This window comes from Lissotriton vulgaris, chromosome 7, assembly GCF_964263255.1.
Source record: "Lissotriton vulgaris chromosome 7, aLisVul1.2, whole genome shotgun sequence".
Classification (NCBI taxonomy): domain Eukaryota; kingdom Metazoa; phylum Chordata; class Amphibia; order Caudata; family Salamandridae; genus Lissotriton; species Lissotriton vulgaris.
In genome coordinates this window covers 889,107,159-889,122,378 of record NC_141695.1, presented here as the reverse complement: position 1 = coordinate 889,122,378, position 15,220 = coordinate 889,107,159, and positions in this window count along the sequence as shown.

Here is a 15,220-nt window from a genome sequence, read left to right as displayed (position 1 = left end):
GTGTGCGGCTGCGCACCATTTAATTTAAGGGAAGGCCGGGCGTGCGCAAGTGCGCACCATTTAATTCATGAATGAAGCCTTGAAGAGGCTTGCATGCTCCAATCAATGAGGGGCCCCTGAAGCAGGGGGGCCCCCCCGCACCGCGGGGGCTGCGGGGGCCTGTGTTACGCCCCTGCAGGCTCCCTGAATGATTCCAACAACCGAAACTGAGTCATGTTACTTTAACTGGGCGGAGTTAGCAGGCGTTCCAATCCCCTTCAATGACGTCACCGGAGAGGACGACGTAAAAACGTGGAACCCCATTGGAAGGGTGTGCGAGTCACCAGCTCGGAGTGAAGCGGAGGAAGAGACGGTGTTTGCGGAGTCAAGAGGCGTAGAGCAAGAATCCCAGCGAAGTCCGAAGAGGGCCGTGATCGGGAGCAGGAGACAAGAGGAGTCAGGAGGCCAACGTCCCCACGCGCCACCCAGCCGCTCTTCAGGAGAAGACTGGCTCACGCAGGTACGATCGCGTATTGCCGGTTGGGCGGGGAGAAAAGTGTGAGCCGATCCCCTCACCAGATCCCCTCTTCCTGAGCACATACCCTTCCTGTGCACTGCCCACACCTACGTGTTTGTGTACAGCACCGTGTGCCTTCCCTCACTCCCCCTTCCCTTATAACTTAAGTAACGGGGCATTACCTAATACTGCCTTTCATTTTCTTTTGGGGCTTCTGTACGGGTGAGGAATCAACCTGGAGAGACGACGTCGGTCCCCTAAGAGCTGCCCCTTACCAGAAGACGAACCAGAAGCTACCCTACCTTACTACCGCCCTAGCCCAAGAAGGAGGAAATTATTGTTAAGCCTTAATAAAGAACCTGCATACAAAGAACCTTTGTCCTTGCCTTCCTCTATCCCGCTCACAGAAAAATAATCCAAAGTGATTAATCGTTACTGTGTGAACTGGCTTACTGTTTTCTCTGACTAATTATCTCATTTGCCAAACTACCATGTGGAATAACTTGCAACCCTTCTGTATGCCCATGTTATACTAACATGCTTGATTGTGCTCGCCTCTGATGTGCCTGACCTTGTTTCTATCCCTGGTACTATAAATTAAGGATTCTCAATTAAGCTAGCTTAGCGTTTCTGATCACTGTTGTTGTAGCTCTTTTCATGGCCCTTCTTCATTCTTCTCACAAGAAACCCAGGCACCTGCAAATACTTTCTGTCACGTGTATGCAGCTTTCATTGTCTGTGTGAAGAAAATGTATAGAAGTAATGGAAATTTAGGGAAGAGTTAGCATTACATGCTCATTTGCTTAGTGAGGTGAAGCTCTGTCTCACTGAGTAGCAATATTGGTTTATTTTTCCTTATTTTCACACAATAAACTTGTTTTAGACTAGACTTCAGTGGGCTTGGGGAAATACGTTTTTCACAACTGTATGCCAGAATCAGTAATATGATTAAATCAACAATAAAAGCTACCTCTTCATAATATTTGCTGTCCAGTAAAATGAAAATTGTATTGGAGTTACTGCAAATACTGTCAATCTACATGGCGCTAACGGCACAAAAATAGCTAGGTTAGGTGTCACTAAAGAGAAAAGGGAGGAGTGTGCATTACTCAAACGAACTACTGTTTTTGTGCTAGACAAACTGATTGTTATTCTGGATACCTTGCAGTCAATAATAGATAATAATAGATAACTGGAAACATTTTCAGGCAACACTACAGAGAGTGGCGGCTCCTCCGCTGAGAACAAGGAGCATCGCCCCACTGCTCAAAAGGAAAACCAAAATGAAAATAATGTATTGTTATTATCATTTCAGTTTTCCTATTGCAGTCACTGGTGGGTGGGGCGAGACTGGCCAGAGCAGGGGGAGGAGTAGTTTGCACTCCATAAGTGTGCCCAACTGCTTGGCCGTCCCTCTTTGGCTGGCCAAAACGTCCTTTCATCTTACCCACCAGGCTGTAATGCACAGCCTGGTGAGGACCATGTTAAGCTACCCATTCATCTTTTTCTTTCACCTGGTGTCTCCCTGGTCCACCTCAGCCATTAGTGGGCTGTTTAAGTGAAGGGAGCTAGCAGGGAAGTAGGAAAAGACTCACTTCAGCTGTGCTGTGGGCTAGCCGCCATCTTGGGGAAGAGGCGGTCTAGTCCTTCGCTCTCAAGACAGCCTGCCAAGTCAAAAGGAGGCTATGGCGTGGTAGTGCACAGTGGGCGCGCCAGTGGCACTCTGAATGCGTGCCAAAGACAAGCCCGTCTGTGCCCGTCCGTGTCTGGACCATGCCTAGGGCTATTCCCCCTGGTCCCCCTCTTCCTGCTATTTTCGAGGATCACTATTAGCACTGAGCCCTACTATTACTGCAAACTTGGCAAACTCCTGTCATCAAGGCATTAATGATGAGCAAGTCACACCTCAATCAGAAAACCGGCCAAACCAAGTAGGAAAATCTGGGCAAATGTAAGAAAAAAGCCCTGATCCTAGCAGCTCCAACGTCTGGTGCATGCTTTTAAACACAAGATCCCTAATAAAACACTAGTTAGACTTCTATGACCTTGTCCAAATTCAAGACAATGATGTGGTATTTGTAACAGAAACCTGAGCAGATGAGAGTTCTGGCCCAGATATCGTTGGTCCATACCCCCACCCGGATACACTGTTTACAGACTGGACAGACAGAAAAAAAGGGAGGTGGATTGGCGATTTTTTATCGCAACCATTTTAAAACAAAATTAATACCGCTAAATACCAAAGACTTTGATGCCTTAACATTCTCAATCCAACCGCCAGAGGCATCAGCTATTAAGATGATGCTGATTTATCGCCCGCCTGGACTAAGGAGTAGCTTCACCAATAATCTTAGCATGGTGATTGAGTCGCTAATTACTAATGATCAAGTCACAGTACATGGGTATTTTAACTTTCATTTGGAAAAATCTAATGACTCTGATTCTCAAAAACGGATTGATACTATGGACGCCTTTGGACTTACGCTTATTAATAAAGACCCAACACATAAGGCTGGACATATGTTGGATGGCATCGTTTCTACTGATGATACCATCACACTCCCTCCACCCTTTCCAGTGATATGGTCTGACCACTGGATGATTAAATGGCTAATAAGATAGAGAAAAACACCCAACACAGGCCCCCCATTCAACAAGTAAAAGGTAGAGCCTGGCATAAAGTAAGCCCGGCAGAACTAGGAAAGGCCACTACCTCAAACCCCTGTGAACTAGAAGACAATGTAGAGGAGAATACAGAGAATTTTTCACTCTGGTTGAATACCGCTTAAGATATCGTAGCACCTACTACTAATAAAAATCCAAATGGGAGAAAAAAGTCACAGCCATGGTATAATGAGAAGCTCAGGCTATCCAGACAGGATTGTTGCAGGCAAGAGCAGACATGGAGAAAAAATGATGAGGCAGAAGAAAGGATCATTTATAAAGCTAAACTAACAAAGCATAAAGAGAACATTTTAACAATAAAGACTCTATATTTCACAGAGCACATTAAAGCCACTGGTGATACCAATAAAAGGCTCTTTCCGTGATAAAGAAACTGGTTACACCTACCAGTGCTAATCACGTTGGGATAAACCAAGATTTTTGTGACACGTTAACTAGCTTCTTTCAGGACAACTTTGTAAACATTTACAATAAATTTGCGGCACACAAAAAAGTGAATCATCAAGCCGAACAGATGATAACCAATTCAGAGGACAGAAAGAGTCTCTCAATTTTATGGCCCCTTCGGAGGAACAACTTAGAGACCTAATTCTGTCAATTAAATCTGGCTCACCATATGATCCTTGCCCGCCCAATGGCAAAAAATTTAGGATTTATCATTAACCAGATGTTCACAAATAGGATCTTCCCCGATCAGTGGAAACTTGCCGCTATTTTCCCACTTCCTAAGAAAGATAATCTGGACTCCGCAGACCCAAGAAATTACCGGCCCATATTGAGGCTCCCCTTGGCAGCCAAATTGTGGCAACGGAAGACATACGTGAGATTTTAGATGTAGAGGGAATGGCAGCATTGGTGCTGCTGAACCTCTCCGCGGCCTTTGATATGGACAGCCATGATGATCTTCTTCGACCGGCTCCAGGATCTGGGGCTAAAAAGCATGGCTATGGATCTCCTAAAATCATTTTTAATGAACCAACAGAAAAACGTGGCTATAGGCAACTGTGTCTCCAGGCAATTTTCCCTGCCATGCGGAGTACCACAGGGATCAGCATTGAGCCCTACACTTTTTAATCTATATGTCACGCCACTGGCATCTATTATCAAAAACGCAGGCTTTACCCTGGCCTCATATGCTTATGACACCCAAATTGTGGTGTCTCTAACTAACAGGGAAAAGAACGCTAATGGGGCATTTAGCTCATGCATGAAGAATGTGAGCAACTGAATGGACTGTAACTGTCTGAAGTTGAATGCCTCAAAAACCAAAGTTATCATCTTTGGCAAAAAGCCCTCTCTCTGGACACCGGACTGGTGGCCGCCGGAGCTAGACACACTGCCCACACCTTCGACTAAGGTAAAAAACCTCAGATTGGTACTGAACAATAAGTTAAAACTTAAAGAGCAAGTTATTAAAATAACATCTGCTTCTTTTTGCTACATTAGGATGCTAAAAAAAATATGTATATCTACCCCCGATCTCTTAGAAACAGTGACCATGGCTTTGGTTCTACACACGGATAGACTATTGCAACAGTCTCTATCTCACCCTGACATCAGGTCTTCTGAACAGACTCCAGATTCTGCAAAACGCAGCAGGTCGATTCATTTTTAAAATACCCAAACATGAATCAGCAAGAGTAGCCATCAAAAAACTACACTGGTTGCCAATCAGTCAATGGTGCAAATTCAAAGCCCTCTGCATGGCGTATAAATCCTTGCATGGAATGGGGCCTGACCGGTTCATGGAGAGATTTAGATGGTATGTACCGGCAAGAACATTGCGCTCAGGCTCTGCCAGGAACATGGTGGTCCCCACATTTAATAAGGCAACATGGGTTGCAAAAGCATTTATAGGACAACAGCAATGCTGTGGAATGACTTGCCACTTTCCTTAAAAACAGCCACCTCTCTTCTGAGTTTCAGGAGGACACTAAAGACGTGGCTTTTCACACAGGAAAGGTAAAACCTCCCCGCCCCGGTTCACTATAGTGTTTTGCTCAGCTGCTCTTTTTGATTAGAAAACCAAACGCCAAGACGCCTCTAGGCATAAACTGAGCTTTATAAATTAAGTTTACATTACATTACATTCCTTGTCTGAGCGCCAAACCACGGCGCTCAGACCAATCACAATGCTGCATTGCATCATTGTGATTGGCTTCGGGGAGCCTGGGAACTTCCTGCTGCTTCCTGCTGCTTCCTGCTGCCGGACAGGCACAAGAGCACGGAGGAGAGGCGACCTCCGGCCGTTTTCAGGTAAGTGTTTCTTCCCTTTTTCCGTCCATATCCAGCCGACCACCCCCGCCCCCACCACCCGGGTCTAGTAGCAGCCGCTACTGACTACAAATCAGGCCAAGAACCAAGCCCAATCACCTCATTACAGACTTCTATAACATAGTCAAATTCTTTAAAATCAGATGAATAAATAAAGCTAGAGTTAGACACTAATGAATAGGCAGGGTTTCAAAAGAAAATGTAAAGAAATGCAAGAAAAAAATGAATAAACTGCTGAAAGCAGAAAACATCTTCTTTTGTATCACCACCTTGAATGATTGAGATAATTGAAAAATATGTGGAATATTTTATAGGGTTAAAAGTAAGCAATAAAACCATACTTCACTGGAAATTCTGAGCCAATGTGTTGGCATTCGAACATAACACGTACTCTCCTATTGATAATGGAACTCCTGAAACTAGAATGAGAGCTGGTAAAATCTGAACATTTCAATAAGGAAAGTACCCCAGTTGATAAAGACTATGAAACGAGCAACTTCCAATTTCACTTGAGTAATGGAGTGAAATCAAGGATGGCATATGAAAAGACTATACCTAATTGAAATGATAGCAAAGGTAATGGTAATGACAGGAACTGGGTAATCATAATGATCTAATTTACCCGATTTCTTTCTATTGGGGTGGTGTCTTTGTTACCATCCTTAGTGAGATTCACAGTGATGGGAGGTGAATTTATGGGAAAATGGTCAGATTATCATGACTTGTCCCATCAAGATTACAGAAATATAAAGGGGCAAGAGAAAGGAGCATCAAGTCGAATCAGAGTAGGTTCAATAATTAAGAATAGGGAAAGCACAGTTCTAATTTTCAGTAAGTACATGGTGAATTTGAATCCGCCAAGAAAGTCATTCCTAGTTCTCTAAGGCTCAAACCACATAAGGGAAGTTGGCCATTCTCTTTTTATTTGGACCAATACCCAATATAATGTATTTATTCCTTCAGTACTTTATTTCAACACCTTTTATGTGCTGTTCATTTATCATGTGACCTTCAGCATGCACATTTTGAAAAAAATACCTGTAAGACTACGTAATGTGCAACCGTTGTTGCATGTCGAAACCCTTTCAAATCAGCATATTGCTCTACACGTTTGAATCCAGAGTATTACTCCTTCACCAATGCCATAATCCTATATTTTAACCTTTTCCCTTACCCCCTGTGTGTCTTTTGTTCTACTTCTACCCTCTTCTTTGCTTATTGACGTTGCTTACCGCTCAATCTTTCTTTTCTTCTATTCTTATTTGAAGCATGTACGCATTTCTTTATAATATTAGATATTTTGCACATTTTCAACTTTGGCTCACTAAACTTGTGTTTGTTACTCACCTAAAATGCTACTGTATTTTGTGGGTCTTCGTTTGTATTAAGAGCTCAACTCTGAGTACTATATCATCTAATTCTTCAAATTAGCACATTGTCACTTACATGCAAAGGACTACAAAAAACACATCAATCGGCTCATTATGTCAGTGAAATTGAGATTACAATAGAGTCTTTCCAGGACTAAATTTTGCTTATCTCCAAAATATTCAGCCTGGCAGCAATCTTGTTTTATACATCTAACTTCATACCTCCATTTATCTGAGATAATTAGCCCCAATTTGATGTTCTTCTCCCCTTCTTTCCAATGAATGAATGAATATTTTATTGTTCATTTTTTTATTGCACATCTTCTTGGTTTGCCAAAAAACATTTAAACATAAACATAATCAAGATTAAAAGTGTAAATGTCGAGCCAGTTATTGCTCCAGTTATTTACACAACGTAAATGTGGCAAGCATATCTGTGAAAACGATAATACAGCTACATACCACACCTATCCCACGTTTTAAACATGAAAAAAATAATTTATAATTTGACAGTCTTGTGAATTTGTTAACCTAATAAACATCTCCAGTTGTTACATACTTTTTTCTCACATCCCAACTTTCTTTCCCATGGACACCAAAAGACAAATATGGACTTTACTTACATAGGAACAACAAAATAAATATGCTCCTTGGTTTGATACTCAACTTTGTACAGTTAAAATTTAGAGATGCCTAAATATGCACCTAAATTCGGAAACACAGTAATTAAAAAGGAAGAACATTAAATGACCCATGTTCTCAGGGATCTATGGGCAATGCTTTTACCATTAATACCCTTGGCAAGGTACCCAACGTCAACTTTCGAGCTCTGATAAAGTTCTATCATTTGAGATAACTAAGGGCTTTTGTTTAGAGTTTGGCAGATGGGTATTTACTCACTCAGGGTGATTGAGTAAAGTACCCCGTCACCTTGAGGGAGTACCCACCTGCCAAATTTTGAGATGTCCAGCAGTCAAGCAGACATTTCTTGAATTTACAGGACCCACCATCATGGTGGTTCTTTTAAATGTATTAAAAGCATGATGGACAGATCTGTCAACATGATGGAGCCATGTGGCAAACTTTCAAAGTTTTTTTCAAAGTCCTAAAGCGGAATATTATTTTTGAAAATAAAAAAACCAATGATACCACCCCCCTCGCCATGGGAGTTCTATGCTGCTGAACTCTCAAAATTATATAATCCTTTTCGCTCAGTCGCCTATATTTTTTCTGTTCTGGAGGCTAAGTGACATTTTCAGTCACAGAAAGCATTGAAATTCTGCTCTGTGGACTTGGTAAGTTGCTTACTTACTTACTTATGCTTACTACCCCCCACTCCCTCTGGGGTATAGGCCATCAACCAAGCAGCTAAGGCGGAGGAGCATTGCCCCACTGCTCTCAGAGCAGGAAAATGGAAAAATAAAATGATAATAACATTATTATCATTTTATTTGTCTTTGTTACTGGGCTAGGTTAAAGCTTGAGTGTGGTCACGGGGGGACAAGTGGTGGGTACACTCTTAGTGCACATGAGTGCTTGTCTGGCCTTCTAAGGGGCACTTTAATACACAGACTGGTGGGGAACATGCACAATCTCCCAGTCCCCATCTGAGCACCGAACCAAGGCACTCAGACCAATCACAACAGCGTTGTGATTGGCTTAGGGCAGCCTGTGTGCTTCCTGCTTCCAGGACCGAAGCTGATGTGAGACGGCGGCTGTGAGAAAGTAAGTGGAGTTAAAAAAAATAGTTTGTCCCAGCCACTCCCATTCCCCGCCACCCTCAAACCCTGCCAACAGCCACTGCTTCTGAGACTCTCCAAGCATCTTTGGCCTGGGTTTTTTTCAGGTTTGTCTTGGCCTTTCTTTTTTCCTCTTCCCTTGAGGGTTCCAGGCCAGGGCTTGCCTGGAGGTATTTAACGCGGGCTTGCAGAGGGTGTGATCTATCCAACCCCAGCATCTTTTCTTGATTTCTTCATGAGCAGGACATTTGAAAGTCTCCTGTGTGAGTGGCGCTCTAAGCAAAAAAGCACCAAGCAATGCACAGCACTCACCACAGGTTTTCACTCAGGATGCTATCTTCTTACAGTGAGCTCACAGGATTCACATTCACACACCACTATCACCATACATCAATCCTGGTTTCCCATAAGTCTTTGTCTGGATTTCTTGCATGGGATGGGCTCAAACACTTGATATTACTCCTCCGAATCTGCACGCTAATGATGGATGGATTCACTTATCACAAAGATCTACCTGGACAATAGGCTAGGACTTCACAATTCGGTGCAGCAAAGCCAGGGCAGCTTCCCAATAAAGATAAATAGTCTCAGAAGTTCAAGGTATAAGATCAGGTGTTAGGTGAGCATAACGACACGTGTTGCCAGTGTCAAAGCTTCCCCCAAGTACAGGAAGCAGCGACTATATTCATTTGAAAGACATCCTTCAGGTCCTTCCCCATCCCTCTTCCTCTGGGTTTCAACTAAATAAGTAATTCCTATTTCCAGGAAATCTGGAAAAGATACTTCAATCCTGTTAGGCCTAGCATCCTTGGCGTGGTCCCCCCTAAGTTTTTGCCTTCAGACCTCCTGTTTTTGCTGACTTCGATTTTTCTGGCCTTAGAATTCTGCGCACTTTACCACTACTAACCAGTGCTAAAGTGCTTGTGTTCTCTCCCTAAAACAAGGTAACATTGGCTTACACACAATTGGCATATTTAATATTCCTATAAATCCTAGGAAAGTGACCTACGCATGCTCAGCACCTGTAAACTAAATGCTACTATTTGGCCTGCAGCACTGCTTGTGTCACCCACTAAAGTAGCCTGTTAAACATGTCTCAGGCCCGCCGTTGCAGAGCCTATGCATACAGTTTAAGTTGACATTTCGAAATGGCAAGTTAAACTCCTCGCCAGGCTCAAACGTTCCATTTTAATACATATAGGTCACCCCTAGGTAGGCCCTGGACAGCCCAAGGGCACAGTACAGTATATTGAAAAGTAGGACATGTACTTTTAAGTTAGTTAATGCTTTTAAGTAAGTATAGGCTAGTAAAGAATTTTTGAATTCGATTTTCACTTATGCAAGGTCTATATCTCCCTTAGGATAACACTGGGATTACCTTATTACATTTCATAAGTGTCATTCCCATTGTGAAGAGACAGACTTTTCAAGTTTGTTGTCTCTGGAATCACAATTTAAAATCCTAACTTATGGAGAAGTCAGATTTTAAATTGCAATTCAGAAAATGGCACTGTTTGAAAGTTGACATTTTATTGCTTTAGCCATTTGGTTCCTGCTGCCTGTCTCAGATCACGTCTGTGGTGAGTGACAGTTGGGATTTGTGTATTCCCCTTGACAGCCACACACAATGAGAGCTTAGGTGTGACTTGATGGGCTATGACTTTGTTCCGGTCCAGTGTGATCAGAGGGAAGAGGTGTGGTGCCGCGGCCAGGGCGACTGACTCCGGAATCTGAGGTTCACGGTTCGATCTCCGGTGGCGGCGGCAGATTAGCCCAGTACCATGTGACTCTGGGCAATAGCTTGCTTAATCTTCCCGACGCCCCCCCAGCACCTAGAGACCCTCACGGGTGATTGTTCGCGCTTTACAAATGTGGATTATTATTATTATTATTTTCCCAAATCAGCGCTTATAGATTCTAAGTGCTATTATACAGTTTATTCTTTAAAAATCAATATCTCAAGTCCTATGTATTAGATTTTGTCGTTGGGGTCTTGTTTTATTTATTAAAATATTCTTTAGGTTTCTAAACTGGTATGGGAACTTTTTGTGTGATGTTGTCGCAGTTTTTACTGTTTGAAGTGTTGCACAAATACTTTACACATTGCCTTCACGTTAAGTCTCACTGCTCTGTGCCAAGCTACCAGAGAGTGAACACCAGTTAATTTGGTGATTGCGGGTGCCTTACCCTGATTAGGATTGTGGTTACTGCTTGACCAGGGCTTACACCCCAGTTTATCAGGAACATAATTTCTAACAAACCCTTTTAGGAATGTGCTTAGACCTGCAAAGTCTGCAATGACCTAGTACTAGAGAACCATACATGTATCGTTTTTGTCCTTCAGTGTCTAAAATCAGACCAGCTATACTGTCTGTCTGAAAAGTGAGTATGTGTTTCCGCTGACTCTGTTTTCATGTCTGATTTACTACTCTGGGTTAAGGGAGGGGCAGTGCTTCACAGTTCTGCTCAGGCACAGCTGACACTTGACAAGGTGGCCTTTACAGTATCTGAAAAACCAATAATTATTTTTTAAGCTGGTTCTCTTGCAGGGATACATATTGTGAAAATTGCTGTTGCAGTAGCTGATACTCATAGTAGAAGTCAGAAGGACAGTGAGGTTGGACATATAAATAAACATGGAAGGGGGAGCCAAGTGGCTTGTTTTAAATATGCCAAATTCTATTGTAAACATATATATCTGCAATAGGTCATCCCTAAGCTGGGGAACACACTTATAGGCCAGTTGACAGAATCAGATCATGATGATCCACAACACTTAGAGACAATTTTTGCAACACGGTTACCAAGGAAGGGCATCTCTGATGGGTGAAGAGGGCAAATTTCAAATCTAAAGGCTGCGGTAGCATACTCCTCAACCGAAAAGCGCCTTCAAATGAACAAAACAATAATAAAGCACTAGAACCCCCACAGAACTAAATTGGACTCAAATTAAAAAATATGGAGAAACATGTGTGTTTGAAGGATCTGGAACATAAAAACATGTAAAAAGTTTTAGAAGAAAGGCTTAGTTATTGCTGGCTGTGACGCTGCTCGCTGCTGCACTAATCTTTAAGAAGCACCTCACACAACTTTGAAACCAGCACATTAGACAGAATGCAAAATGTTGAACATGCCTTCCAGGAAAAGTAAACACTTCTTGCCAGTTGAACATGGTTCACAGCAGAATTAACCTCTAACATACACTGCACAGAAAACAAGGCATTACACAGAACATCTGACATGCAATCAAAACAGCACAGACGTGCATAGTCTTGGCTATCCGTGACCTTTAAGTAAAACCAAAGTGCACTCCTCAATTCTTTTTTCTGAATCAGGCAGTTATGAGGACATTTACGTTTTTGAAGGAGAGCTGATATAATTTTTTTTAATTTAAGAGAACTTTCTGATCAGCATTACATACTTTTTCTTTAAGAAGGACAGTTGCTAGAGTTAAAAAACAATGGGTTACCTAATCTCTTGACCCACTAAAAGTGGTCCTAAAATGAAGGGAGGACTTTTTGAAATTATTATTCTTGTTGACCAGACTCAATGAAAAAGGCAGTCTAGGTTTAAAACAACCAGGGCTGATAAAACATTTACTTTTTAATTCAACCTAAATTGAATTTCTAATTCTTACTATATTCATATCTGTCAGAGACATTGAAAGTCAAAATAATTCGGCATATTGCCTCGTGACTCGGCAACCGCAAATCGGCGCAGCCTATTGGTTGATACCAACCTGCCCCCAAATGCACATAAATTACGCCTTGAATCGGCCAATGCATAACACCACTCATGTACTAATTCCGGGACTGTGCAAAGGACTGGGAAAAGAAATGCCTGTATGGGTTCCTCAATTGTTGCACAATATTTACAGTGAGGGGTATTGAAATCAATAATAATCACAATCAAGATATCAACTAAGCATATTTTCAGAGAAAACAATATTACGAGAGCTCACAGTTGATTAACTGAAAAGGTGTCTCATAATAACAATCAACACACTAAGGTAACCAGGGTCATAAAAACTAGGGATAATTATCTACCTAGGTGTACTGCCAATTCTTCCCCATAATTTAATCCCCCATGTGTCTCAGTCTGTAAATAAATTATAGTTTGTGATCCTAACCTGCATAATCTGGAGACCCTGTCCCCTCCCCTAGGGTTTATCGGCACGTAATCCAGACCAAAATACTTCAACAGCTCCCTGTTGCTCTGATTTTTACAGGCAAAATACCTAGCTACAGGATAGTTTTCATCCTTATTGGCTAAGGCTCGTTGGTGTTCCAGAATACGCACCTTCACACTATGAATTGTGCTCCCTACGTACCTGAGTCCGCAGGGACACACTAAACAATAAACCACGTGTGAAGTTGTGCAGTTGATGAACTTATGGATGAATTTAGGTTTGTGTAGCCCCAGGATCTTACAATTCAGGACTCTCTTACTGGTGGGACTTGCTCTATATTTCACGCAGGGAAAGAATCCTTTCATCTTTTTCAATGTGCCTATTGTGGGCGTGATAGGGGAAAGATGGCTTTGGACCAAAGTGTCCTTTAATGACCTTGCCTTATGAAAGGTGATAAGAGGTGCTGCAGCAATATCTTGTCCTATCACTGAATCTGTTTGGAATATATGCCAATTCTTTTTTAGCATACTCATGAGATTGTTGGCATCATCGAATAGGTGGTTATCATCCAAAATTGCCCTTTCGGTTGGTCTTCATTTTTATCAGTGGTACATGCTTTTTTGTCCTTCAGAAGTTCTACTCTGGGAATTTTCTGGACCTGCTTTAGTATACTGTCTAACAAACTTTGCTTGTGGCCCCTCGCTCTGAACCTAGTGAGGCAATTGGTCGCAGCAATTTGAAAATCATCCTTGTTGGAGCAATTACGTTTGAGGCGGAGAAGTTCTCCGTACGGGATACTCCCAATCAGTTGGGGAGGGTGGTTACTGCCGGCATGCAGAATCGAATTGCTGGCAGTCGGTTTTCTGAACAGCTCTATCTGCACCACCCCCTCCTTGATATAAACCCTCAGATCCAAATAATTCACTGTCTCTGTGCTGACCTCATAGGTGAATCAGAGGTTTAAATTGTTCTCGTTGAGCTCTTGAATAAACTTCCTGGCCTGTTCTATCGACCCCCTCCACACTAGGAAGAGGTCGTCAATATAGAGCTGCCAGACAACAACATATTTTGCCCATTTGGTCCGGTCGCCAGCGAGGGCCACCTGCTCCTCCCACAAGCCTACGAACAAGTTCGCATGGCTGGGGGCGAAGCAGGTGCCCAACGCTGTGCTGGAGATTTGTCTGTACAGTTCTTCCTGAAACAGAAACATTTTATGTGACAGGCAGAATTCAATAAACCCTATCAGCATAGTGTTATGTTCGAAAAACTTCAATGGCCTTTTGTTCAGAAAACATCTTATGGCCTCAATGCCTTGTGTGATGACCTGTCTTCCTGCATATTCTGGTTCCATGTTGGAACCTAGAGTTTGGAACCACTTGACACCAAGGTTCCCATAACTTGTAATTCCATGTTTGTCAGTTGTTAGCTGACTGTTGGTTGGGGCTGATTAAATATTACTTATTGAACATAATCCTGTGTAAATCCCACTTTATTACACTGGCGACATTTGTGGATGGGATCTACTCGTGCAAGATAGCCTCAACAACAGGTGAATAGCTAAAGGTAAAGAGAAAATCTCACGTGACAGCTGTGTCCATGAAGGTAGATTAATCAACATCTTCAAGGTACAGCTGTGGCCCAGCGAAGGAAACGCGGTGAAGGACGTTGAGAAAATCGAAAACGCGACGAAAATCGGAAAAGGTAGTCTTTTACAATGATTTTTGGAAGAAAATAGGAAAAACGGAGTTTGTAACTGACGTCGATTTTCGAGGGTGATCTCCCTAAGAAAAAAGGCCATTTGTTTGAAGAAAAGGTGGCGGACATCTTTGAATGGGCGTGTTTCAAGAATGGAAAAAGCAAGCGAGATTGGCCATAGATAGTGATGCAATTGTTTCTTAGCGGCCATTTTAGGTCGGGAAAAAAAGAAAACAAGCTCGAATAGCCAAAGAAAGAAGCATCTAATGTTGTGGCGGCCATTTTGACTTGGTTTTGGAAAAAGAAGAAAAGAAAGCCCAATCTACTTTGGAAACAAGACTGAATGTTTGTGATGGATTAGTGGCGGCCATCTTGGATTTTTTTTATCGTTTTTATTAGTTTTTCTGTTATTTCAAGAGGATTGCAACAGGTGAAGAAGCAGTTTGGAGCGTGACATTATAAGGGTATCAACTTCAATGGTGAAGGAGGACAGAAGGACCCGTGGTACGGAAAACGAGTGAAAACGGGAGGAAGAGAAAAGTCAAAGGAGCTTGGTGGACGGATTCTACATTGAGGAACTTGAAACCTGTCGACGGTGATGGGCACACCTTTTGAGGGAAGGGAGGTGGTACTTTGTTGGTAAAGGTTTAAAAGTGGAACAAGGGTAAGGGTTTTGAGTGGAATTGGGGCAGTAAAATGCAGAATGTAACTGCACCTCCTTTCTTTCTGATGGAACCAGGAGAACCACTGATTAGGTGGAAAAAATGGAAAAAGATATTTGAAAATTACGCAAGGGTGTGTGGTGCAAATTTGAGTGGTGAAAGGAAGCATG